The sequence below is a fragment of the Panthera onca genome, chromosome C1, assembly GCF_046562875.1.
Source record: "Panthera onca isolate mPanOnc1 chromosome C1, mPanOnc1 haplotype 2, whole genome shotgun sequence".
Taxonomy (NCBI): domain Eukaryota; kingdom Metazoa; phylum Chordata; class Mammalia; order Carnivora; family Felidae; genus Panthera; species Panthera onca.
In genome coordinates this window covers 214,811,294-214,825,960 of record NC_138346.1, presented here as the reverse complement: position 1 = coordinate 214,825,960, position 14,667 = coordinate 214,811,294, and the positions used below count along the sequence as shown (strand labels likewise).

The window sequence follows — 14,667 nt, the reverse complement described above, 5'->3', positions numbered from 1 at the left end:
TCCCTCTCCAGAGCAGCCGAGGCCCATCCGGTCCTGCCCGTGCTTGCTTCTCGGGACTTCTTCTCCCGCCAGCAGCCAGAGAAGTGCTCTGCCTTTGAGGGCGCGTGTCTTCCCATCTTAAGGTGAGCAGTGTCCCACAGTTGAATATGACCCCTGGAGTCACAGGTTCCGGGGCTGAGGGAGGGGTGTTCGAGACTGCGGCCAACCACAAAGAGGACACTGAGATCTCAAACGTGAGGAAGGGGCGGGAGGGTCCCAGACGGAGGAGACGGCGTCCTCCCTGGGTCTGCGGGAGGCACCGCAAGGTCAGCTGGGCTGCAAGAAAGCAGGCGGTGCGGAGTTGGCCCGAGGGGAGGAGGTAAGTGGGTGGGGGGCACCCTCTCAACCATCAGGTCCTCGTAAACAGAGGCGAACGGGATGTTGCCGGACGTGGCACCGGGCCCAAGACACTTGGAGGCTGCCTTTTAGAATTAAACCCTTGCTGTTACTTTAAAATTTTTTTTTTTGTAACGTTTATTTATTTTGGAGACAGAGGGAGACAGAGCGTGAACAGGGGAGGGGCAGAGAGAGAGGGAGACACAGAATCTGAAACAGGCTCCAGGCTCTGAGCTGTCAGCACAGAGCCCGACGCGGGGCTCGAACTCACGGACCGTGAGATCATGACCTGAGCCGAAGTCGGACGCTTAACCGACCGAGCCACCCAGGCGCCCCTGCTGTTACTTCTAATACCTCCGGGTGTGACGTACAATTCACATTCAATAAACAGCATGTGTCTAAAGTGTGTAATTTGGTAACTTTGGACACCCGTGAAAACGTGTCCACGACCAAGATAATGAACAGATACATCCGTCCCAAAAGGTTCCTCAGGCCGCTTTGTCACCTCGTCCCCTCACCCCTGCAGCTCCCCCAGCCCCCAGCAGCCACTGCTCTGCTTCCTGTCCCTCAAGATTAGCTTGCATTTTCTCGACTTTTATACAAATGCAAGCACGCAGTTCTGTTATGAGATGAATTGTGTCCCCCGCCCCAAAATTCCTATTCGGAAGCCCTGACCCCCTCCCCCGCAGCACCCCAGAACGGGACTATATTTGGAGATGTGACCTTTGAAGAGGTGACTGAGTTAACATGAGGTCATTAGGTTGGGCCCTAAAAGAGGTGACTGAGTTAACATGAGGTCATTAGGTTGGGCCCTCATCCAACAGGACTGGTGTCCTTACAAGAAGAGGAGGTTACGGGGCGCCTGGATGGCTCATTCGGTGAAGCGTCAGATTTCGGCTCAGGTCATGATCTCGCGGGTCGTGAGTTCAAGCCCCACACTGGGCTCTGTGCTGACAGCCCGGAGCCCGGAGCCTGCTTCCGATTCTGTGTGTATCTCTCCCTCTGCCCCTCCCCTGCTCACACTCTGTCTCTGTCTCTCTCTGAAGTAAATAAACATTAGAAAAAAAAAATTTAGAAGAGGAAATTAGGACACACACAGAGGGAGGACCAGGTGAAGACACCAGAAGACCCATCCACAAGCCAAGGATGGAAACCTCACAAGAGACAAGATCTGCCAATGACTCGAGCTCAGCTTCCCAGCCTCCAGAACTGGGAGAGAATAAATTTCTTTGGTTGAAGCCACCAGGTGTGGGGTCTTTGGTTATGGCATGTCCAGCGGACTAGTACATCCTTTTTTATGTCTTCTTTTGTCCAACATATTTCTTTTGAAATTCATCTATGCTTTTGCATATGCTTGTTTATTTTTAGTGTTGAATAATATCCCATTATATGGATATACCACAACGTATTTAGCCATTCATCTGCTAGGCGCATTCAGGGTATCTTCAGTTTTCTGCTCTTTATAAATAATGCTGCTACGGACATTGGTTTACAAATGTTTGTGTGACGTATGTTTCCTTTTCTTCTGGGTAAATATTCAGGCATAGAATGGCTGGGCCATATAGCAGTTGTATGTGGAACTTTTTAAAAAAATATTTATTTAGAAACAGAGAGAGAGAGAGAGAGAGCGAGCAAGCACGGGAGGGGCAGAGAGAGGAGACAGAATCCCAAGCAGGCTCCGTGCCGTCAGCACAGAGCCCAATGCGGGGCTCGAACCCACGAACCGCGAGATCATGACCAAAGACAAAATCAAGAATCAGACACTTAACCGACTGAGCCACCCAGGCGCCCCCTGTGTGGAACTTTTTTTAAAAGTGCCAAACTATTGGGGCACCTGGGTGGTTCAGTCGGTTAAGCGTCTGACTCTTGGTTTTGGCTCCGGGCATGATCTCATGGTTTCGTGAGTTCAAGCCCCGTGTTGGCTGTCTCTGTCTCTCTCAAAATAAATAAATAAACTAAAAAAAAAAAAAAAAAAAAAAAAGTACCAAACTGTTTTCCCAAAGTGGTTGTACTATTTTAACATTCCGGCCAGCAGTGTTTGAGTTCCACATCTTTACCAGCACCTGGCATGGTGGGTCTTTTTAATTTTAGCCACTCAAACAGATGTATAGTAATATCACATTGTGGTTTTCATTTGCATTCCCCTAGTGACTAGTGAGTTTAGCATTGTGGCTCATGTGTTTATTGGCCATCCAATAAGGAAAAACATGTTTATTAAACAAAATAGGCATTTTTTGGTGCAAATATTTTACCCATTTTTAAGTGGGTTGTTGTCCTAATAACTTTTCAGAGTTCTTTATATACAGTATTTGAATACAAGTCCTTTATCAGATGCATGATTTGTAAATGTTTTCTACTGGCCTGTGGCTTTTCTTCTTCAGTCTTGTAAAAGTATCTTTCAAAATAACAGAAGTTGGTTGTTTTTTTTTTTTTTTTTCAATTTGGATTAAGTCCGATTTATCAACTTGTTCTTTTATGGATATGCTTTTGGTGCCGTACCTCAGAAATCCTTGCCTAACCCAAGGTGACAAGATTTTCTTCTGTCTTGTCATCTAGAAGTTGTTTTAAGTTTTACATTTAAATCTGTTTTGGATTCATATGTTTATATGACACAAGGTATGGATTGATGTTCTTTTTTTTTTTTTTTTGCATAGGGATATTCAGTTATTTCGGAACATTTATTGAAATGAGTACCTCTTTTCCGGGGCACCTGGGCGGTTCAGTCGGTTGAGCATCCAACTTGATTTCGGCTCAGGTCCTGATCCCAGGGTCGTGAGCGCGAGCCCCGAGTCAGGCTCATGCTGGCAGCACGGAGTCTGCTTGGGATTCTTTCTCTCTCAAAATAAATAAATAAACTTAAAAAAAAATGAATACCCCTTTTCCACGGAATTGCCTTTGAACTTGCATTGAAAATCCGTTGTCCGTATTTGTGTGGGTCTATTTCTGGGCTCTCCGTTCTGTGCCATCGATCTATTTGTTTGTCGTTACAAACAATTACGTTCCACATTACCTGGATTACTGTTGCTTTATAAGCCTTGAAACCAGATGCTATGAGACCTCCTCTTTCACTCTTCCTTTGCAAAGTTGTTTGGGCGATTCTACGTCCATCCCATTTCCATTTGAATTTTGGGATCGGTTTGCCAAGTTTCTGCCCAAAAAGCCCGCTGAGAGTTTGACCGGGATTGCGCAGAACCTACAGATCAGTGTGAGGAGAATCAACACTTGAACAATATATTCTTTAACTGGGATATAATTCACATGCCACAGCCTTCACCATTTTATTATTTTTAATCTTTATTTCAGAGAGAGAGCGCGCGCGCGCGTGCAAGTCGGGGGAGGGACAGAGGGAGAAAGGGAGAATCCCAGGCAGGCTCCCAGCTCGGCGTGGAACCCAAGGTGGGGCTCGATCCCACAACCCTGGGATCATGACCTGAGCCAAAACCAAGGGTCAGACGCGCTTTCAACCAACCGAGGCGCCCAGGCACCCCGTACATTCACCATTTTAACGTGCACTGTTCAGTGGTTTCTAGTATATTCACAAGGTCGTATAACCATCGCCACCATCAAATTCCAGCACATTTTCGTCAACCCAGAAAGAAACTCCATCCCCATGAGCAGTTATTTCAACCCCCATAGCCCTCAGCCACTGGCAGCCACTCATGTATTTTCTGTCTCAATGAAGTTGCCTGTTCTGGACAGTTCATGTAAATGGAATCCGACAACACGTGACCTTTTGTGTCTGGCTTCTTCTGTTCCCAGCCATGTTTTCAAGGTTCACCCAGGTTGTGGCACGTCTTAACAACACCGAGCCCACGGCACCCCTACCTAAATGGAGAGAAATGCCAGGCTGGGACACCGCGGACAGCATTGTCTAGGATTAAATCCCTGAAATCAGCTTTTGAAACATATATATGTGTTTATTCTTTCTCAAAGTAAACCACGTGACTCATTTCCAGTTAACTGAGGGGATGGCTGGCCGGAGTTTATAAAATCACTGAACTTTCGAACTGACAGGAAACAGAAAATGCGTAGTCAAGAGGTTGCAAACCAGTTGCCCAGAAGCCAACTTGGCGATCGGACGTGTTTGTGTGGCCGATACAGGATGTCATTAATATGTGAGCCAACATTTCCGAATTTGGGAGCGCTCGCAAAAAAAATTCTTTAAAAACACAGACGTCTGGTAGACCAGGGCCCGCATTTCGCTGGGGTGGGGGCGTGGCTGGGCGAGGGGCGGAGCTTCCCCCCTGCCCTCCTCCCAGGTCTCCAAGGACCCGCCCTCCCACCCCCCAACAGGGCACCCTTCACGGGTTACCTGCCCTGACTGTAGACCTGTGAATTCGCATCTCCTCACACTGGTCTGACCTCTTTTACAGGCAAGCGCTGGCAGGTGACCTGACTTCCCAGAGGGGACAAACCTCGAGTCAGGGGGGAACCGTACATGCTGATCGAAGTTCTGTGCTTTTTCCTACCCCGTGGACATCCCCTCCCACCAGGGTGACCAGCTCATTCCGGTTTGCTTGGGAATTCTCTGGTTGTAGAACATAAAGTTCTTTAGCCCAGAAACCCTCTCAGTTCCAGGCAAACCGGGATCTTTGGCCACCCTCCCTCTTGCTTCCCGCCCTTTTCCCCCACCGAAAAATAAAATAAGTTGAAAAATGTTTAAAGCACTGAGCCAGACACCGTCATCGTCAGCAGCCCTGCCCCTGCTCTTTCTCCAAGCGGTGCGCAGTCCCTGGGGCAGTGGCTGGGTGGGACCCGTCGTCCTGGGCCTCCTGGGGCCCGCGTGGAGGAACCTGGCACGCGGAGGGCCTCGGTTCCCCGCGGACGCAGCGCGCTGACCCCTTTCTGCCAGATGGCGGCGAGCACCTCTGTTTGTGATTAGGGTGCTGGCTGCACTCGGAACCCAGCAAGCCCATGATGAAAGCTTCGAGAAGAACATTGTTAGAGACTTTTCATAGTTTCCCAAGTAAATTGGAAGCGGAGACCGAAATCTGTTCCCAAACAGGCTCCTCTTTTTTTCTCTGTCACCTAGGCACTCGGCATTGTTGTCGAATTGTTTTTCCTGGGCTCGCTCACGGCTCAGAACATTCCCTCAGAGTGACCTCCTGGCACCTCGCGAGCCCGGATCATCTCCCAGCGCCTCTGCACCAGCTCCTTACCCCGCAGGAGGCAGGTGATCCCCAAGTCCTATGATGTGGCCGCAGGAAGGGGAGCAGTGGAGCGCCGGCCACAGATCCTCTGCAGGGACACCGGGCTCTGAACAGGCAGCCACCGGCAGAAGGACAGAGCCCCGCCCACGCGTCCCCTGCAGGCCCCCTCCGGGGCCCTCAACCTCTTCCTCGGCCTCCTGGAGACCAAAGGGCCCTTGGGTCTTCGCCGTCTTTATTGCTGCTTATAAAAAGCTAGTAAGCAGCTGGTTTGGTTTAGAGAAGTATGCGGCCAGGGTTATTAAACAGAACCAAAGCTGAATAATGAGGAGAGGAAAGGGAAAGCAAGCCGGCTTGTACACGCAGGGACGGTGACAGCTCGTAAATCCCAGCGCCGCCTGTTTCTGCCTGGGTCTCTGGCCGGGCGACGCCGTCCTCACCGAGCCCGAAAGAAGCCCCGGTTAGACCAATCTCTTGGAGAAAACGCACTCCGCCCTCCTCGCCATCCCCCTTCCCGTGTGTTGTCCCACACGTACTCCTGACATTGGGGTCAGATGAGGCAGAGTCCTTGGGGGAGGCTGGTCGCACAGTAGATGGCCGTGGGAGAGATGACCAGACGGTAAGGAGGAAGGGGCTGAGCGACCTCAGACAGCTCCCTGCAGTGAGAGGCGCTGAGATCACCGATATCCAGCGAAGGCAGAGGGCGCACTGGGGACAGGGGGCTTGGTGGTCACCTCGGCTGGAATAAAGCTGCCAGCCCACTGGGGTCCTAGAGCCTTCCAGAGAGGAAAAGCCCAGGACGTGTGGGCTCAGGACTGGACTGTGGGGGTAAATGATCCCTCCTCCCGCTCTAGGGGTGCCTGTGTCACACTGGGGGGCCAGGATTCAGTATAGCACGTGGGTGGGCGCAAAGGGAGGAGAGAGGATCGGAGTGTGGCACCGTCTTCTTGTCAACCGTATAATCCTCCAACCCAGCTCTGGAGGGACCTTGTCCCACATCTGAGAGAGAGAAGCCACAAAAGGCAGAAAGAAGTGAAGCATAACTCCTTAGAATCTGCTAGAAACCGAAGACAGCGTGGCCTGTGTGCTTAGGGTCTTATACAAGGATCCCAAAACGGGTGGGCAGAGGCTCACATCTCTTTCACTTCCGCTAAAGCAACATATAAAGAAATAGGAAGAAGATGGGGCCGCCGAGGAGACGAGGAGGGGTCACAGACAGATACAAACCACGGAGACCCGACAAGGTCAGCTGAGGGCAGGGCAGAGGGTGTTCAGGGTGGTGCTGTTACAAAGGTGACCCACTGGCCTGTGTTGGTCAGCTAACAGCTTGTCACAAGGACATCAAAACAGGGGTAGCGATCAAGAATAAATACCAAGAAGGGCGCCTGGGTGGCTGAGTCGGTTAAGTGTCTGACTTCAGCTCAGGTCATGATCTCATGGATCGTGGGTTCGAGCCCCATGTCAGGCTCTGTGCAGACAGCTGGGAGCCTGGAGCCTGCTTGGGATTCTCTCTCTCTCTCTCTCTCTCTCTCTCTCTCTGTCTCTCTCTCTGCCCCTCCCCTGCTTGCTCTTTCTCTCTCAAAATAAATAAATAAACTTAAAAAAAAAAAAAAAGTAAACGCTGAGAATCCCCAAATGCCCTTTTCCCCTTTTTAGGTTGGTCCCATTCTATCTTGTGAGACCAATTTTGTGACCATTGACTCCAGTAACAAAAAAGAAATGGGGGGGCCTGTATGGCCTTTATTTCTTCCCTTTCATTTTCCTGAGCATGCCACGGTTATCATATTTCACAAAGGCAGCCGTCTGTGACGCACGGGACATTTCTTAAGCTGGGCCTTCTCTGCAGATAGTTTGAGACTCCCTGTGGCCCCCGCGCTATGAAGCACCAAGGACTACCCCTCCCCCACTCCCCAGTCCTGGGACCAAAAAACACTGAAATCCAAGGCAGCCCTGGGGGGGGCGCACGGGGCCACTGATCAGGCGGCCAGGAGCCCAGGAGCCTCACTGGACGACACGGGGAGCCACCACAGGGACACATGGGGGCCGCAGCTGGTAAATCTGTGCCCTGAGCCGCCCAGGCATAAACCCAGGGGCTATTGGAGCCAGCCCGGCATCCGCCAGAAAAACTGAGGATGTGGGGGGGGCGGGGGGGGGGCCAGGTTCCGGAGACCCCAGCCATCGGGCTCATTATGACTCTACTCTTCCCCTCCTGTCTCCTTCCCCGAACACCAGATAGAAACGCCAGTTACACAGGGCACAAAAGGACGGTGTGCCTTTCTTTTTAAATCAAGATCACTGCCTGCCCCCTCCCCTTCTATATATGCTTTCCAGTTCCTGTCTTGACACCTACTGGCTTGTGGGACAGGGAAGGTGCCTTCTCTGTGTTCGCTCCTCCCCAGAGCTGCTGGCGAGAAGGGCCACTCAGGTCTCTCGAGAACCGAAAATGCCATTGGCTCCAGTCCAGGAGAGAACATAGGCTACGATTCCATGTATACAAAGTCCAAAACCAGGCAAAACTAAGCGAGGCCGTGAGTGGCGAGCACAACGGTTACCCCCAACGAGGAGCGGGGACCAGGGGGCCTGGGGAGAGGGTGCCGCCCGTGTGCCGTTGCTTAGTCTGGGTCCTGGTGAAAGATGCATCCAGCCGGTGACAAGAAAATTGAACCCTTATGGCTTGTTCACGTTCTTCGTCACATGAAATGCCAATATGAAGTTTGAAAAACCTACTGGCTCCAACCGTACAACAAAAGTAAAATAAAACCCCGGGAGACCGAGGTCTCGCTTGACTTGGTTCTGCTTGGGTGCAAAGCGCGGAGTCGTAGGACCACGGAAAAGAACAACCGCCCCGCAAGAGAAGCTGAGATCTGCTTTTTGGGTCACTGTTTTCCCAGGTGGTTGGGAGGTGGGGGGCATGGTTGACTCATTTTCCTTGCTCCTCCCTCCTGCTCCGTCCCCACCGTGTGGGGCTGGACGGGGGCCAAGGGCTGGAGAATTTGGGCTGTTGCTTTGGTAATGCTTAAATACTGGCTTGGAGTTATAATGGTAAAATAAATAAGCAGGAGCCTTGGGGAGCTCAAAGCGGCCCAGCCTGTTGTCCCAGATCCCTGGTCAAAGCCCATGCACCGCGGTGGCTCAGCTCACCGAAGTCTCTAGGTCTCTCCAGCTAGGACAGAAGATAGGTTAGGGGCTGCACGTGCCCCAGATGCTCAGGGACCCATTCTCCACGCTAGATGTCCTGTCTCAATAGACTCTCCTAAGATTCTTGCTCACGGTGGTCTGGCGATCTAGTGGCCAGGAACCCGAATCGGGGGCCTGGGGGAAAACTTTCTCCGTCTCTGAAGGCGGGGCGCGCACGGGGGCAGCTCGCAGAGCTAAGATCGCTGCTATCAGCAGCCCTGCTTGCTTTTCGGAAGGCCAGGGCAAAGGAAATTGAGTCGTTTCTAGAGGGTACGTCCAGGGACCGGGAGCCGGGGAAGTGAGATGCACGGCGGCGGCCGAGCAGATGAGGCCGCTGGTCCAGGAGGCAGAACAGAGTCTTGCCCAAGATAAATTCTGAATTCCAATCCTCGCTCTTTGCAACCAAAAAGACCTCGGATTTGGAGGTGGATGGCAAGCCCTTGACTCCTCCGGGCCTCGGTGTCCCCGTCTGTAAGCCATCGAGAGAGTGGGACTCCGGCCCTGGGAACGAGTCCCTTCGAAGCTCCTCCCAGCAGGCCCTCCCCACGCAGATGTTCAGCGCGCTCGCCTGGCCCGTTCCAAAAGCATCCAGATAATAAACCTCCACCGAAGTCTTGGCTCCGAAGGTCAGCTCGTCCTGCTGTGTGTGTGAGGGAGGAGAGAGCACACAGACTTGGGCAGGGGTGGGGTGGGGACAGCTCCCTCTGGGCAAACGCTGAGCCCTGGGCGGTACTGGGAGGAGCCCGGCGTGTGTGACCACCGGCATGAGGTCATCGCCGCCCTCCCCCTGGGGTGTGATGTGTCAGCAGGCTGAGAGGGGCCTGGAAGCCGTGATTCATGGCGGTGAACATTCCTCCCGCAGACCTCAACCCTCAGCCCACGGCTGCCCTTCCCAGCTGCCTCTTTGTTTTCTCTCCCTCCGGCTCGGTCCTCCTAAGGCTCCAGCCGCAGGCAGCCAGGAGGGCGTGGGGTGACACAGGGCACCACGGGGGCCGGGTGTCCCCGCAGACGCTGGCGATGCTCCTTTTGACCCGCTGGGCCCCTGCAGGGCCACAGGCAGCACAGTGATGCTCGCGGTCGTTCACGGGACACCTCCTATGTGCTGTGTGTCCAATGCTTGCGGTGACAGCTGTCCCTTGAGGGGGCGTGTTTGTCTCCCGGGACGGCCCATGACAAAGTGCCACCACCCGGGCGAGGAAAACAACATACATCAGTTCTCCGGGTTCAGGAGGCCACAAGTCGGAAGTCAAGGTGCCAGCAGGCCCACGGTCCCTCCAAAGGCTCCGGGGGAGAATTCTTCCTGGCCGCCTCCAGCTCCTGGAAGCTCCAGGTATCCCGTGGCTTTTGGCCACATGACACCACTCTCCGCTTTGCTTTCGGGTGGCCTTCTCCCCTCTGCTCACGTCTCTCTGTGTGGCCTCTCTTCTTCTTACAAGGACACCAGTAGGCAGATTCAGGGTCCACCCTCAGGCCAGGGTGATGTCAGCAGGAGATCCTTAACCGATTACATCTGCAAAGGCCCGACTTCCCAGTAAGGTCCCAGGGGTGGAGGCGAATTTGCGGATCCCCTTTTTTACCGATGAGGAAACGGAACCGGCAAAGTGGTTGTTCTTCAGTCCGTCCCATTCCACGTGGTGCCACGACCCACGCCGCTGTGTCCACTGACACCCGGACACATCCAAGCAGGAGGGGAGCCACGTGGGAAATCTCAGCTCCCGGGAGCAAAGCACGGTCCCACACGCCAGTCTTTCTCCAGCTTCAGTTGCGGGCGAATCCCCGAAAGGAGCTTGTAAAATCGTTCGCGGGTTCTGACCCAGTTGGCTGGCGGGGAGGGGAGAGCCACACCGTAAACAAGGCCCCAAACCGCATGTGACTCGGCACAGGCAGGTACCAACGGGGTCCGACGCCGCGTCCTGAGAATCCCAGACGCATCCATTGAGACCAGACCCCGGACTGGAGATCAGCCCGTCTCCGGCTCAAGGTAGGAGCAGAGAGCACAGCTCAGCCGGGGAGACTCGTCCCCCGTCCACGCCAGGCGAGCCCCGCTGGGGCCCCGCGGGGACCAGGAGCCCTCGGCCCGCGGCAGGCAGCTTGCGCTGAGCAACCCAGGGCCAGCTTTGGATTCAAACTCCCGTTCCTGAAGGAGCCAAGGCAGGCTCGTTCTGGGAGAGCCCCAAGGCAGCTCTGGGCTCTGCCCAAACCCCAGCATGGGGGATGCGGAAAGGCCCAGAGAGGGAGCCAAAACCCTCTTTCCCCTTTACCATTCCAGCGCAAAGAGCTTTTCCCCAGGCCCAGCCCGTTCCCATGCTGGCGTCACCTGCGCCTCCTCGGTGCCAAGCGACCGTGGAGACCCAGCGCTCGCTCTCCCTGCCAGCGGGGGTCCCGGCCACGCGCCCCATGCAGCGCAGCTCCGTCCCACGGCCCAGAGCCCCGAGCAAAACAGGTACAGCTGGTGAACAAGACGTCCTTGGCATCTCACCCGGGCCTCCTTTTCCAGGTCCCACGAAAATACATGAGCTCAGCTTCTGGACCAGTGGCCCAGGTTTCCGCGGGGCCCCTGCCGCGGGCAGTGGCCCTGCGGGCGACCGTGCCTAGAATTACCTCTGACTTACAATCTGCTTGCAGGCCCCAAACTCTCTGAGGTTTAAGAAGGGAGAAAGCAGGGGGCACCTGGGTGGCTGAGTCGGTTAAATGTATGACTTTGGCTCACATCGTGATCTCACAGTTCCTGAGTTCGAGCCCCCCCATCGGGCTCTGTGCCAACAGCTCAGAGCCTGGAGCCTGCTTGGGATTCTGTGTCTCCCTCGCTCTCTGCCCCTCCCCTGCTAGTGCGCTCTCTCTCTCTCTCTCAAAAATAAATACACATTAAAAAAAATTTTTTTTAAGGGAACAAGCAGGAGTAAAGGGAAGAAAAGGAGTCTCACCAGCGAGCAGGCCCTGTGGAATGAGGGCGCATCCTAGGATCCCTGCGGATGGACATCCGCTGTGTTTTTATTTCGTATTAAGGTGAGATTCACATAACATAAAATGAACCATTGTCAAGGGAAGAATTCAGTGGCATTTCGCAGAGTGTTTATTCACCCTGTCGTGCAACGATCACCTCTACTTACTTCCCACTCGTCCCCCCAAAAGGAAACCCCTTACCATTAAACGTCCCCTCCCCACCTCCCTCCTTCCCAGCCCCTGGCATCCACCATTCTTCACTCCGTCTCTACGGACTCACCTCTTCCGGACACTTCCTATAAGTGGAACCATACACTATGTGACTGGACGTCTGTTATTTCCACCGGCCGGCCCCTCAATTCCCTGTTCCTGATCGGAGCGCGGGTATTTCACTTCGCGGACGGCATCCCACCCCACGCCCCTCAATCTGCGTGGCTGCCCCACCCACCGCTCGCCGGTGGCACGTGATCGGGCGCCACGATTGGCTCAGGGACGGGCTCGTGACTCGCTCCCAGCCAATGAGAGCAGCCGCAGGACTTACCCTGGAGCAGGCGTCCGGGCCGGGTGACAGGAATGGCCGGGGCCCACTGTTGCTGCTCTGCGGGGAGTGCCCACCCGAGAATGGAGCCCACACGGAGGGAGGTGGAGACAAAGGCGGAGTTCTTGCCGACACGGGCTGAGCACCTGGATTCAGCTCTTCCTGAAGGCGGGGCTGTCCCCAGACGCCGCAGTTTTGAAAGCTGATAACTGCCTTTTGTGCTCAAGGTAGTTGAAACTCGGTTTCCGCACACAGTCCCCGTGGCAGACGTGACTCTGTTTCACTCTCCTGTCTTTGCACCTCCCCATCCCTTATGGAGTAAACACAACTCCTTAGCGAGGAGCCTGAGGCCATCCTGATCAGCCCCTTGCTGCCCCCCTTTATCCTTTGTACGGCCCAGCTCTCCTTTAATATGCCAGCCACACAACTCACACGCACACACACACACACACACACACACGTGCACACCCATGATACTTTCTCCAGCCTTTGGGCACACACCTTCCTGCCTTCTTTGCCCAGAATGCTCTCATCACCCCCAGCCTGACCCCCCCCCCCCCAAATGCTTACTCATCCTTTATCACACGGTTCAGGCATCACCTCCTCCAGAAAGCCTCCCCTGACTAATTGCCCCACCTCTCCTCCAGCTGGAAGCCACATCCGGGGCTCCCCGCAGCCCTGTGTATGGCTCAGTCCCAGCACCGGCCTGTGCGGTGTTTTTAATAACCCGTCCGTGCCTCCTCTCCGCCCAACACGGTCAAACGGGGGTCCTTTCAAGCCACATCTGTGCCCGGCTCACTGCTGACCAGCTCAATGCTTGGGCCACAGCAAGGCCTCAGTGCATGTCTGCTGAATAAATGAATGAACCAAATGTCTTGGGACGCACTGTCGGAGGAGGCCATCCGTCCGTCGTCCCCCCTTCCTCACCGGGTGGTTCTGATTTGCAGAGAAGCCGAGGCAGTGGGGTCAGGCCTCTGCCTGCCTCTTGCCAGCTGGCCCCATGAGCTTTGATTCAGTGTCTGGGCCTCCGTGAGCAGAGAGGAGCTCAGAAGGTGACGTTGGCAGAGATAGGACCAGAAGCCTCCTCGGCTCATTCTTCTTTATTTCTGAGGCTCCCAGAAGGGACCGTCCCCCCTGGATGCCATTGAAGGTGTGAACAGCGGCGTGGGCCCGAGCTGGATGCCTCAGGGCTGCCTGGAAGCAGCTAGCCAGGGAGCGCAGGAGCCAGAGGGTGAAGATTCATCGATGCCTCGACCCGAGTTGTAGGCGAGATGAGTTATGGCTCCGGGGACAACCCCCTTCCTCTGCCAGTCCTTCCATTTCCTTGTGAGGGAGCAGAAGTTGTCTCTCTGGACACGTCCTGCCTGCATGCCTCCGGCACCTGCACTTCCCGTCCTGCCACGTGCTGCCGCTGGCACCACTCAGAGACCCCGCAAGTGCCCAGCCAGACTCCCCCCCCCCCCCGCCCCCACCCCGCAGAAGAGTGCCAGGCCCACCTCTGGAAGTTTTTTGGTGGCAGGGTTACCGTGGAAGATTGCTTCTCAGGGATTCCTTTTTTCGGGAATAGTCTGTGACTTTGGGGGGAAGGGTGGCGTTTCATTCGTTCGTTTATCCGCCAGCATTCATCCAGAGCCTTCCGCGAGCCAGGCTCTGTGCTAGGTGATGTGTAGGGCACAAACACGGAGGCCGTTTCCACCCTGGAGCCATAACACTAAGTTAGAAAGGGGCGCCTGGGTGGCTCAGTCAGTTAGGCATCCGACGCTCAGTTTGGGCTCAGGTCACCATCTCACGGTTTCCTGAGTTGGAGTCCCGCGTCGGGCCCCGTGCTGACAGTGCAGACTCTGCTTGGGATTCTCGCTCTCTCCCCCTCTCCCTCTCTATTCCTTCCCCACTCTCTCTGTCTCTCTCAACATAAGTAAATAAACTTAAAAACAAAAAGAATGAAAGAAAGAAAGAAAGAAAGAAAGAAAGAAAGAAAGAAAGAAAAAGAAAGAAAGGAAAACAAGATTTTACACCTGCCCTTAAGTGAACAGTTTGCTCCTAAAGGGAAAAACAAAACAACAAAACCTGATTCCAGGTAAAGGGAGATTTTGCTCCACCGGTGAGAGAGAATGTGCTCCCGAGAAGGGCACGCTGAAGGTGTGGTTCCTTCCCGGCCTGGAGCCCCGGTGACGTCATAAACACCAGACCAGAGAGAATGTTCCAAGTGGCCCCCCATGGCCTGCATCACCTCTCCCAGAGGATTTGTGAGGGAGCCTCACAGGGCAGGGCCTGGTCTCGGAGGTCACTGGCTCCCTCGTGACAGCTGACTCTGCTCCAGGGAAGAGGAACTGGAGAAATTCTAGAAGCGGGAGAGGATCACCTTCCAAAGGGCCCCTGCCCTCAGAGGCCACCTCTGGAGCCGGACAGCCCCAGCAGGCTGGAATCCTGATTTCTGTCTTGTTCTCTGCTATGTCTCTCTGAAACGCCAGATCACAAAGCCCCGCA

General features: G+C 54.5%; 1 long non-coding RNA gene across 1 annotated transcript; it reads right to left on the bottom strand.

Annotated features, from left to right (window-relative positions):
- Window positions 1-13,264: 13,264 nt before the first annotated feature.
- On the bottom strand, window positions 13,265-14,455 carry LOC132673344 (uncharacterized). Its single transcript, XR_009608002.3, has 3 exons — window positions 14,248-14,455; window positions 13,677-13,877; window positions 13,265-13,503 (listed from the first exon to the last, which is right to left on the bottom strand). It is a non-coding gene; the product is annotated as an uncharacterized LOC132673344 (long non-coding RNA).
- Between the last annotated feature and the right edge of the window lie 212 nt (window positions 14,456-14,667).